The sequence below is a fragment of the Osmerus eperlanus genome, chromosome 2 (genome assembly GCF_963692335.1).
Source record: "Osmerus eperlanus chromosome 2, fOsmEpe2.1, whole genome shotgun sequence".
Lineage (NCBI taxonomy): Eukaryota > Metazoa > Chordata > Actinopteri > Osmeriformes > Osmeridae > Osmerus > Osmerus eperlanus.
Window position 1 is genome coordinate 15,340,822 of NC_085019.1, and position 12,373 is coordinate 15,353,194.

Below are 12,373 nucleotides of genomic sequence, written 5' to 3' on the forward strand. Positions count from 1 at the left end.
TGTTCACAACGTCCTTCACTTTTTCCCATTTGAGCTTTTCTCCATAAGCAGCACTCAACAACTTAATTCTCAGCTCCTTACTGCTGATTCCATAAACTAATTGATCCCGCATCTGCTCTTCGAGCGTGGCGGGATCACAAGTGGCGGCAAGTCCTTTTAGTGCAGCAATATATTCTGACAAAGACTCAATTTTGTTGCTTTCGTGCACGGAAAGTATAACGCTCACTTAACACGTTCTTCTTTGGCACATGAAATTCCCTTAGAGCTTTTAGAATGTCATCATATGTAGATTCAGACGGCTTTTTCGGAGCTAGCAAGTCTCTCAGTAATGAAAAAGTCTTTGCACCTACCACAGATAAGAAAACGGTCCTTCGTTTTTCTTGTTCAATTCCGTTGGCCTCCACAAACTGTGCAAAACGTTGCTCATACGTTTCAAAACTTTCGCTGATCTCGTAGAAGCACAAGCCCGTCTCACTGCTAAAGACAGCCATCTCTGGTTCACTTGCTAGTTTCCTTTCGTCGACGTTAGCATCTTCGTTCAGCTTCAAACAAAAATGTGGTTAAGAAATCCACTCCTCGTCGCCAGTTTGTTGTGTCCGGGTGGGGGCATGCATTACAGAAGTAAGAGGCGTTGGAGATGCCATCAATGTAACTGGTATTTATTAACTAATTACAGGTAGCCCTGGCTCATCTGGAGCGCAAACAAAGCTTCCAACATTTGCAAAACAATGGCATTTCGGCATCAGATGATGCAGTGCTACAGTTTCTTGTCTGGTTCTGTGCTAAGCCACAATGCTGAAGTTGGTACCTTCTTGGCCACTTTAGACAGATTTCAAGAAATCCTAAGTGGTCTAACTGGTATTCCCCAGATGACAGTTTCTACATCTCCCTGCGCTATAAAATCTTTTACACTTCATCAGCTGAATTGTCACTAAGTGCGTCTATACACAGGGTCTTAAGTATTAAAAGTTGATAAATCCATTTTGGGAAAATTAAGGCCCTTAAAAGGTAATAAAAAGTCTTAATCACAATTTTATGAGGTATTACATTTTGTTCAAGCTTTGTCCAAAGAGTTAGACTCCAAAAAGTATGCATGAATATATTTATTTTCCTACCCATGACTATTATAAACAACGACGTGCTCGGATCAGCAAGTCACATATTTTGTGAAATGCACGGTTAGGTGATGTGTCGCCCTCCACACACATGTCGCGAAACAGACTCCGAAATGGGGAAATGTAAATTTGCGGACTCCTGGTTGGAGAACGATGAGTTTATACAATGGCTGAAGCCTGTCGCTGAAAACAACCGTGAGGCTTACTGTACATATTGTGAAAAGAAGATTAGCGTAGCCTCGATGGGCATCAACGCTGTCAAGTCCCACATGCACGGTGCTAGCCACAAGGCCGCCGTTGGCCGCAGAGAGAGCCGCAGCTGTCCATCACTTCTGTGCTCCACCAGCGACACCACTACCCAACAAGACAGCTGAACTTGTCAAAACAGCTATCACAGCGACCACTGCCCCAATCGTCTGACGACATCAGGGCGGCTATGGGCGGTACATCAACGATGCACGCGGAGGATAATCTGGTGTCTCAATACTGCGGCAGTAGCGGAGTGGCCATTGGGAGAATCGGGAGAATTCCCGGTGGGCCGCTCTGCCCGCTCATAAATTGGACCTGCTTTCTCTTTGTTTTTTTCACACACCGAATTTACGCGCAAATTGCAAAACAAATACGCCTGAAGTGGGCGCAAAAGCGTTAGTACATGAGGCCCTGATTGTGTAGCTTACCAAAGCACTAAAACATGTGTGAAATGTTTTCAAACTTGTCTATAACTGTTCAGACACAACAATCAAAAATCCTTGATCATAGAGGATCACCATAGAGTCCATAGAGTACACCTGGAATTCTCTTGAGATCTGTTTTAGGGCCTCTTGAGTAGTGATGACCATCCCATGGGCAGATCGGATGTCCATCCCTCCAGTCTGCAGGTACTGTGACAGTGGAAATGTAAGCTCAAATATTCTGAGGAATAGCTGAGCTGTAAGAATTGTTGCATATCTGATACCCCTTTTCCACCGACGCATTTTGGGTGCTGGTTCGGAGCCGGTGCTTAATCTCGAACCAGTTCTTTCTCTTTCGACAGCCTGAGAACCGCCTCCGAACCAGGGAAAGTGGTTCGCAACGGCCACCACTTCGAAGCTGGGCTAGTGTGGGAACCAAGTAAGAACCGTTTGGGGCGGGGTTACCGTGACCATTGCTCTAAGTTTTTACAATTCATATTTCAGACAAACGGTACTTGTAAATCAGCATCTGAATTAAAATGTAACGAGAAGTGGGCTGTGTAGTTGCTGAAAATGTGCTTATTTTATTGATGAAACTGCTCATTTGTAAATTTGCTCCGACTTTTCGATAACCTAGCTAGCATTGCAGTGCAGAGCAGAAACTAGTTGCTGCATTTTATCATACTCCTATCAAATGAGTGAAATGACAAACACAAATGTTATGAGCTATTGAGCCTATATTTAACACAAATGTAATACACAAGCACTACACAGCAAAAGTTTATAACATGTTGCGCTGATAATGCCAATGTTGTCATACTGCTGCGAGTCCAGGGTATTGCGCAATAGCCAAAAAAACACGCATCTCAACCTCGCGTTCTTCGGATTGATAAACAGCCTTTAGACGGGCTCTGCTTTGTGTTTGGCGCTGCCATGCTAGCGTTGCTGGGAAAGATGAGACGTATACAGTGACGTAATGACGTGGCTCTGTGGTGGCCCTCTAGCCTGTGGAAAAGCAAACCGGTTCTTAGAAGGCTCGTAAATTGAACCAGCTCCGAACCGGCTCTTGCACCAGCTCCGAACTAATTCCCGGTTCACTTTGGTGGAAAGGGGGCAAGTGTAAGTCTTCTTTGTATACTCTGGCTTTGGTGCGTACATTTCCTTTTGTTGTCTTCTGTTCCTGTCTTGGGGTTTGCCAAATTCTCCAAATACTTTCTTCAAGGCATCGTGCTTCGTCCACCATCGTGTCTTTCCAATTGGAGCAATGCGTCTGTGCCTCTCGTCATGACTCTCCCTCTCCCACAGGCTCACTCTTTGATATGACTCCCTGATGAACACTGCGGTGTCATTGAGGAGATCAAACAGTGACCCACTCTCAATCACTATCTGAGTGGTTTCACCCAATACAAGGTTGAGGACATGCGCATAGCGCCACACATGCACATGGTTGGGGAACTGTAATGTGAGCAACGCAGAGAAGCCTCTGTACTGTCCCTGCATGTTTGAAGCCCCAATTTCCTATGCACAGGCTTATGTCCAATTTAAAATGCTCAAGGACCTCTGTAAGCAACTTCACAAAGGATGGATGCACTGCACCGGACCACTGCGACAAGCCTCTCATGGACCACATCAGTGACATATCTTAAAATCAATGAACATTGATCTTGCCCTGCTATGTCCTGAGTTGTGTCCAGCTACATGGAAAACATTCCTGCTTTATGGATCTTGAGGAGGTGTTTTCTTGAATTAAGGTCCGGATTGCATCAATGACCGAGTTGATGGTTGTTTTGGACAATAATGTAACAAATGAACCTCTGTCTCTTGACCCTGACTCTTTCAAGCACACATTGTACTTTCCAAGCAATATTATTAGCTCCAAAAATTGCCATGGTCTATACTATCAATATTGAGGTTGTATGCAGCCTCATTGTCCACATGTCTGTAACTCAGGCCTCTCTCACCTAAAACCTTGACAACCTCCACTACCCATTCCAAAACCTGGCATCTCTTCCTCACCTGGGGTCCGTTTTTCGTACGTCGCTTATTCACATCCGAGATCAAATGACACATCCAAAATGACATCATCTTGCTAATCATGATCTGGCTAATTGGGTTCTTCGAACACCCTTGTTGTTTATGATTAGTATAGCTGGACTGAGTTATGTGTTGGTCTAAAAGGGGGTATGTATCGATAGTAGAAACCTTGATCAGCCACGCTGCTATTGGCTGCTCAGTTCTTTATGGGCCGGCGTGCCCCCCCCCCCCAAAAAAAAGGCCTATAAATAATATTATAGACCTAAAAGTGTGTCGGCCCACCGGGAAAATGCCCGGTATGCCAGATGGCCAGTCCAGCCCTGGGTTTATGCCATCATCAGAACAGGCATAACCTCCTGATCACTACAAGTCATTCAGGTAATGGTAATGTCCTATTGACTCATACAGCTGTGAACAGTATCCTTTCTCAAGTAGGATTTAACAATTATAGCTTACTGAAGAAGCCGTGTTTTCACTGATCCACGACCTAGAATAGTCTAGGTCAGGGGTGGACAACCCTGGTCCTCGAGAGCCGCTGTCCTGCATGTTTTAGATGTTTCCCTGCTCCAGCACACCTGTTTCAAATGAATGGGTTGTTTTCAAGCTCTGTGGAAGCCGGGTAATGACCATTCATTTCCTTGACCATTTAGTACGCTGTAGGTGCTGAAAACAATTCACCGCCAGAAAAGTAGGTGGAGCAACGCTGCCACATGACGTCTTTGTGTGTGGAACCAATTGCGGACCAATCACAGCCAAGGGGTATCTGTAAAATTACGGACTAGCGGACGGATAGTCAGGAAAATCAGGAGGTGCATGTAGAGCTCTCCGAGGGGCTCAGAGAGGGCTCGGAGAGGGCGTTCCACATCGGAAAGGGCGTTCCCTGTGTCCGTCTCCGTGAAAACGGAGTAGTGTAATTCGGCCTTTAGCTCCAGCTCACACTTTCGTGAGTGGTTGTCGCAAAGTATGACGTGTACAGCTAGTTGCAAGCGTGCACGAGTTTCTAGGAACAAGTTCTGAGTATGGGCTAGCAAACACTGCCTTACTGGCTAACCTCATGCGTTGCATAGCATTCTAAATTTCATGGAAATAAAAATGCAGCTCATTAATCTTCTTCAAAATATACTTTCTCGGTTACAACCTTTACAAATCACTTTCTATCGTTAGTTTTCTAGAGCATCAGTTAGTGTAACCAGGGCTGCCAACTTTTCCAAAAACCTTGGAGTGAGATTTGGTATTTTAGGGGGCCAACCACAATTTTCCTACAATTTTCCTGCAAAGCACCCGATACGACCCGATACAGACCCCCCCCAAAACCCCCCCGTAATTCGCACCCTGCTTAGTAAGCGTATGGTTTTAAAATATTTTCGAACATTCGTCGCCGCGACGTCACCGCCAGTAGACGTTCCTTCCATGCCGTCGCCGTCAAGTTGCCGCCAGTCTCTCGTTTGCAGTCCCATTCAAAAATCCACACGGTCAGGTGGCGAAGTATGGTGAGGCTGCTCCTTCTCCTGGTAAGCCTTAGAATTGTCCCTTTCCGCTTGCCATACACGACAATCTCCTTAGGCAGGTTCTCCATGTCTCTTTCCGTTGGCCATACATGGCAAGCCACTGTTCTGCGCAAGACCGTACGAGCCGGAACTGGAAAGATGGCGCGGTCTGTTTCGCACTCTCGCTTGCCTCACTGCGCCACTGAGCACTTTCCATAGAAAAGATGACGGGGGTGCAATCTTTAAAGAGCCATATCCTTGTCTACTTATAATATGTCTATTGTTTCTAATCCAATCCCACCTCAATGCAAAACTATATTTGATTGGGTTCATGGACAACAAAGGCACTTGTAACCTGTATTCCCACACACCTACTGGGCCCTCAATTAATTGTGTGAGATGACTATCCTAAAAGGAAACTTACTGGAATCCTTCCACACTCCGTCTTTTCCCTGTTTGGTCAGCAGGGGGCGCCAGATGTGCATAACCAGACAGGTACCGGACAAGACTGTCTCCTTCCTTTACAGTTACACTGCTTAGTTACAAAATCACCTCTCACATTGTCTCTGTTACCGTCCGGCTCTGCATGCACTAACGTGTTTGCTTGGCAGTCGACCGAAAACTGAATTGGCGATAGAATATTTTTCAAACAAGCACAAGGTAAATTGGGTAGTGGAAATTATTCATGTTTTATTTTGTAAATTAATATTAAATGTAGCTAATTCGTACAATGTAATGCGTGGGCGTATCAAACGATCCAGTTACATTGATTACTTCCTAAATAGTCGTCGAGAACATCAGTAGGAATGTGTAGCCCAGGCTATGCGTTGTGCAGTTAGGCTGGTGATGTAATACGAGTACAGAATGCCATATAGACAGCAATGCAGATAGCAGGAGCTAACTGGGTGGAACTGATTTTGTTCTAATCCAGAACACTTGATTCACATATTGGCGGTGTGGAACAATGTGTCAGCGGTAGCCGATGTAAAGGGGTTGGCGTAATGTTATCTTACTAGCGCTCGTGCATGAGCACGGGATACCTTTGCCTATACCATATTGTCCACATAGCGCATGTAAGCCTACTGAGTTTGGTCTTATACATGACATTGTATACATCATACAATTGTTATTATATAAGACAAATAATAATAGCCAAAAAGTGTTTTTCCAGTTTGACCATGTACATTTTTTTTGACAGTTTACATTCTTCCGTTTTGCCTGTTTGCTAATATCAGGAAATATGTGTAGGCCTACATCTCAAGAATAGACTGGTGCCGTTTCCACATTGAGCTGTTGATGCTGCCTGAATTTAATGAAGTCACAGTAGCTTTACATGTAGGCCTATTGCTGTCTTGAATCCTACTTTCAATGATTTGTAGGGAGCTGTGCTGAACTCATAAGCAGCGCAGACATTGGCCGTCGTTAGTTCCACTTCATTACTTCTCCTTCCCTCATTGGACGAGAGAGAGTTGGCCACATCCCTCCTTACATGATAGACCTATAGTCCAAATACCGATCTATGAATTAAAGCACCAGGAGCACTCACCTTTCGATTTTTGACAATAGTTAAGCGTTTGTCTTTCAGACACCGTTTGTACCCTCGCTGACACGAGACTCCAGTGGTAGCCTACCGGTGGACACCTCGGTAAGTCCGGCATACAAATTGTAGCACTATCTATGATTCACTATATAGCCAACTTCACATCAACTACACGCACAGCAATGTAAAATGTAAAATTGCCTTTAATATAACGGTGTCTGCTTCATCGACGATGCGCCACACTAGTCAATTGACTTGTGTTGTCACTTCTGCAATATGGCGAATGGTGGTTTAATGCATGTTATTATACGAATACTTAAAACGATTCTCTGGCATAGTTTTTCATGTCTTAATGTATTTGCTGATATATGTGACATGGCAGATCTAGTCGGAACTGGAATTTTTACCCAAGACATTCTGTGCAGTCAATAGTTGTTGGGCGATATCTCTGCGCTATTTGGTAGCCTATCTGCCAACCAAGTTAATTAGTCTACCTTCTTTCGATACATTTTTTTGTCGTGAGTATGCTGGCTTGATGCCATGCCATACATCAACCGCAAATGCAAAGTTTAAATATATTTGTCAATGACACTCGGGCAAACGTATAGGGCGGAAGAGGCGAAAACCAAACGGACATTCGTTGTGTAACTAGCTACTGCAAAAACGTATAGGCCTACCGGTGTAGCCCAAAACATTGAGTTCAAGTGAAGTTCATAACCTGTTTGAGAGGGGAAGGGGGACCAGATAAAACCCTACGTTCAAACAATGAGGTTTGGTTGATGCACAAAGCCATCAGGGCTTCTTACTGTGTTTTTAAAAGGTTGTGTTGGACCAAGAACCTTCTTAAGATCCTTAACTCAAATGTATGCAGGTCACTTACTGAATCCCTTGATCTCAGAAATGATGAGTTAGTGTGATTGTGATTATCTTCAGTAGTGGGTTGATCTCTCTCTCTCTCAGCCAATCTGGAGTCACCAAATGGAAACTACTCAAGCGTAGCTGAACACACAAATACCCTGTCAACTGAATTCTAGAGCTTGTGGAGTTCCATTTTCTCACCTTGCAAATAAGACCTTTTTGTGCTTTTAATGGTTTACGTGTACACTTGTAAAAATTTGTGAACGGTTCTTGACTTGATTTGAAGTCAGCAGCTGGTTTCCTCAAGCTCTATGTTGAAAGTCCCTTGGAAGTAAAAATATATATCATGTATAACATAGAATACCCTACAGCTCATAATGAAAGACATTAGTCAACATTTCCGAACGTGTTCACAGAATGAAATTCAATGGAATAGATGTTCATGATATTCATCTCATCCTTGGACCTATCACTGCATTGCAAATTAATTTAAATTTAGCAACAAGCAAGGTTGGTGATTATGCCTGCTCTTGCTCATTCTCTCTTTCTCTACACTATTTTTGCATTCTGTCTCTTCTCTGGCTGTCTCATGTTTTCTTCCCTCCCTCTTTCCCCTCTCACAGCCTCACAAAAGCTCTGTTGTGAAATGGCTCCAGAGAAGCAGTGTGTTGGTGTTCATGGCTCCCACCCCATCCCCCTACTATAGGCCTGATTACACAATGCTGGCCTTGCTACTGTGGGAGAATACTCAACTCTTACTGTGAGATCCACCATAGAACCAAGTGAGAGTTCTTGTTGTTCCTCATGCTCTCCACTGCAAATTGGATTTCACGCCTGCCTGCACTGCCATTGCTCAGGTGTTTTGTCCACATTCAAGATTCGGAATCATCACATGTATTCAGTTGCACAAGTCAAGGGGTATGCCCCTGGGGGAAGTTGTGTGTGAGTTTTGTCACAAGGTCCCGTGAAAGTGGTGTGAACTGGTTTAAGATGCAAGGTTCTCTAATGCAAGAGGGGGGTATCCTTCCTTAATCTGGCTTGCATATCACAATGGTCTTGCTATCTGACAAAAATCAAACTATCACAGTACTATTATTGTTATTTTAGTAATTACTGAATGCAATGGTTTTAGCTCCTTAATCTGGTTACATGTAACTTAGTATACATTTTTACAAGTTTTACATATTTATTTGTGTTAGACGATTTACTCAGATCTGCTGGATGGATACTACAGAAATAGGACTGTACGAAAGGCCGTATATCAGCAGTGATTGTTAGAGTGCATGTCGGAGAATAGCATGGACACGCGCGCCACTGCGGAAAAGAGAAAAAGAAAAAAGACCATGTAGAGACAGAAATGACATGCCATTGTGTAAATAAGATAAATAACATAAGGCCATTTAGTTTGTTTAATAAAAGAGCAAGCTATAGACCTGTTTTATAAGAAAGATAACCATAAATGACTTATTTTGTGATTGGGCGCTATATATAAAAAAAAGGTGCGCCTCCCTAATATAATGGTAGGGGAAACACTGCATGCTTTAGAGTGGCCTACCTTAATCGATAGTCTAGGTCAGGGGTTCCCAAACTTTTCAGCCCACGGACCCCTAAAATAATGGTGCCAGTGACTCGCAACCCCCGCATCCACGGAGGTCGTTTACGTATACGTGGGAGTAAAAATAGGCCCTGGACTTTGATCCAGACCGGCCCACCAGAACCAGCCTCTGTATACGCCACCACAGCTAACCTGTTAATGCATGCACATTCTGTGTTTGATGTGATGCTAGTTCGGGAGCTCGATAGTTAATACGACTAAAAAATGTTTTGCCTTTATTTGAGCGCAAAAGTTTTTGAGCTTTGTGTAAAATAAACATAGCCGTTTTTCAATTGGTAAAACCTTGTCTAGTGAAGGTATTTTTGTCTCTTAATTTTTCAGCCCCACCCTTACATTTCTTAGCCTGGTTTTCCATCGTTATTCTTCTCCCGGTGCTCCCGATGGCCAGTCCGCTACTGCGGGGCTGTGTCCGCGGTGGTGGATTTTCAAGTCATATTATTTTTAATTCTCGTGCTGTCAGGGGGTGCTGCAGCACTCTCAGCAACCATAGTTCCCACGGCCATGGGTATTCCCTTTCCACTGACATCCAAAACTCAGCCAGTGTTTTGGCTGAGAACACTGCCTTTAACGTTCGGTCGCAGTTCAACTAATGCGTCCTCCTGGTCGGATGTCAGATGGTTTTCCGTACTTGCAGAGAATGGACAATCAAAAGGCTGATGGCTTTTTTATTTGCATGCATTAATTTAACTACTATTTTTAACTTGTTAAAATTTTTGCTAAAATATGCTATTTGGGTGTGCGTTGCCTTCGGCAAGGGCACAACCTTTGTTCTCTCACATATATTATTATTCTTTCTTTTCCCACCCCTAAGCCTCAGTCAATATTTGTACTACATAGACAACGTAGGTGTCAACAGTTTAGTCTTGCTAGCGATTGAGTTGCTTGTATTTGTCTTTACGTTCCGTTGCACGGTTTAAGTTGAAATTAAGTTTTTGTGGCAAAAAGTGCCTTTTGTCAACAAAGGTTACTCAGTGCTAGCCTACGTCATAACGTCAGCACACGTTAGCAACGACGCATGGATACAACGTGCATAGATGTGCTGTTACACAGCGAGTATCGCATCGTGCCGTGGTGTACTAGCAGCACATGTAGGTTACATTTAAGCAAATCAAGACTTGCATGTACAGTAAGTAATGTCACATTAAATAATGTATTTAAAATCAAGCTTGTGTGGTGCGTCGCTTTCTTCAATGCCACAGCCTAAACTTGATGTCAAAAGAAACGTTTTTCATTTCCGGCGCAGTCAAACAATCCCCTTAAGTTTGGCTAGCAACAGCAGCTAGGCTAGCTTGCTCGTAGCACAATTTACTGAGGTCAGCTTCTCCACCGTGCAGGGCTCTAGTCTAAGATCAAATGGTCGTATTTGGCATTGTTACTGACAATAGTGATGGGGAAATCAAGGCTTTTCGAAACACCGATACAATTGAAACAATATAGCTGCAAGCAGCAATGAAATGGGCCAAGCAGCATTCGATATGGGAATTCAGTAGCTAAAGAAGCAAAGCAAAACTTTTAATAAAAAACATTCGCTTTTTTAAAATCGCATTATACTTTTCGGCAACGCGGTGGCGCTACCCCGAAACTTTCGATTACCTTCACGGTGTTGCGCAAAAGACGTACACTGAGTTTTGTAACGATAAGCGTTTGGTAAATATGTCATTTTGAGACAAAATGCGCTGGCTGGATGTAGCAGCGTTATCCGCTTCTTCTTGACTATAAATCCCCTGACAATGAAACGTTATCGTTACCATTGTGATTATACTGCCAGACAGCTACTGTGGCGTACCTGGCTTCGCTAAACAGATAATCCTGTATCACGACATGCTTGACGACTGTGGATGGAATCGATCCTACGACCTTGTGTTTCAAAGGAGCACGTCTTATCCCAGTGAGCTATTCTCGCTGCTGGGAAATTCTGTGTTCGGTTACTTTAATAAAAAAATGAAGCCGTTTCTCCCGTGGCGAGCTTTGTCAGATTTGACCCAAGTATAAACAGCTGTAATTCAGTCAGATTTTGACAGATCAAGGTGATTGTGGTAGGAAGATTATTAGATGACATGCTCGCAATGACATTTCCAAAGTTTCGTCTCCATACAGTAAACCGTCGCAGAGACAAGGCCTCACGTCCGCTATGGCGTGCTCTTTGTCAAAATCGTTTGCACGTAACTTGTGAACGGTTTGACTTTTCAATTCCATTTTGATAACTTTTTGTCTGCATGGTCTGAAGATGATCTCTTACAATTTTCATGAAAATCGGAGCAACGGCCTAGGAGGAGTTTGAAAAAGTTGGCATTTCTTAAAATGCAAATCACGGAAAAACCTTCGGGACGACAGTGACGCCATAGTTCATCGGATTCCTTCGAATCGACGCACTACGAACTATGGCGTCACTGTCGTTTAAGAAAAACGGTCTCATGGTTCAAAAGTTATGGGCGTAAACGCACCTCCAACTTTGACACCTTGGTGGCGCTATAGTTCTTCATGGATCGACATGAAACTTGGTGATAAATAGTCAGGAGACCGTTCCAAATCAGTGTGCCAAATTTCAAAACTTCGCACCAACCGCTGTGCATAATAATAATAATAATAATAATAATAATAATAATAATAATAATAATAATAATAATAATAATAATAATAATAATAATAATAATAATAATAATAATAATAATAAATATAGCTGCAAGCAGCAATGGAGGGGCCAAGCAGTCCAGAGCAGGACATGGCCTCCATAGCACTTGTGCAACAATTAAGTCACAACAACCTGTTGCACTCATGCAACACACCAAGTTTGGTTGAAATATATGTTTGCGTTCAAGAGTACTGATAGTTCAAAGTTATTTTTCTGGTATAACACTGCAGGCCTCCTCTGCTCCTCATGGGAACGATGGAACCCAAGTTTGGTGACAATCGCGCAAATGGTTGCTGAGATATGCTCTTGCGCCTCGTTTGGCGGCTTCGCCACCGCTTTTGATCGTCTCTACCGAACAAACGTTTTTGAAAATTGAAAATTCTTCTGATTGCTTTTGTGAAACTGGGTCTAAAGATCATCT

At 43.3% G+C, this 12,373-nt stretch overlaps 1 protein-coding gene across 1 annotated transcript in view; it reads left to right on the plus strand.

Annotated features, from left to right (window-relative positions):
* The first annotated feature begins 5,840 nt into the window (after positions 1–5,840).
* LOC134013843 (4-aminobutyrate aminotransferase, mitochondrial-like) overlaps positions 5,841–12,373 on the plus strand; it is an 87,927-nt gene continuing 81,394 nt past the window's right edge. The window contains exons 1-2 of the mRNA XM_062453589.1: positions 5,841–5,967; positions 6,893–6,952. The gene's annotated coding sequence lies outside the window, so the exon portion shown is untranslated. The remainder of the gene's footprint in view (positions 5,968–6,892; positions 6,953–12,373) is intronic.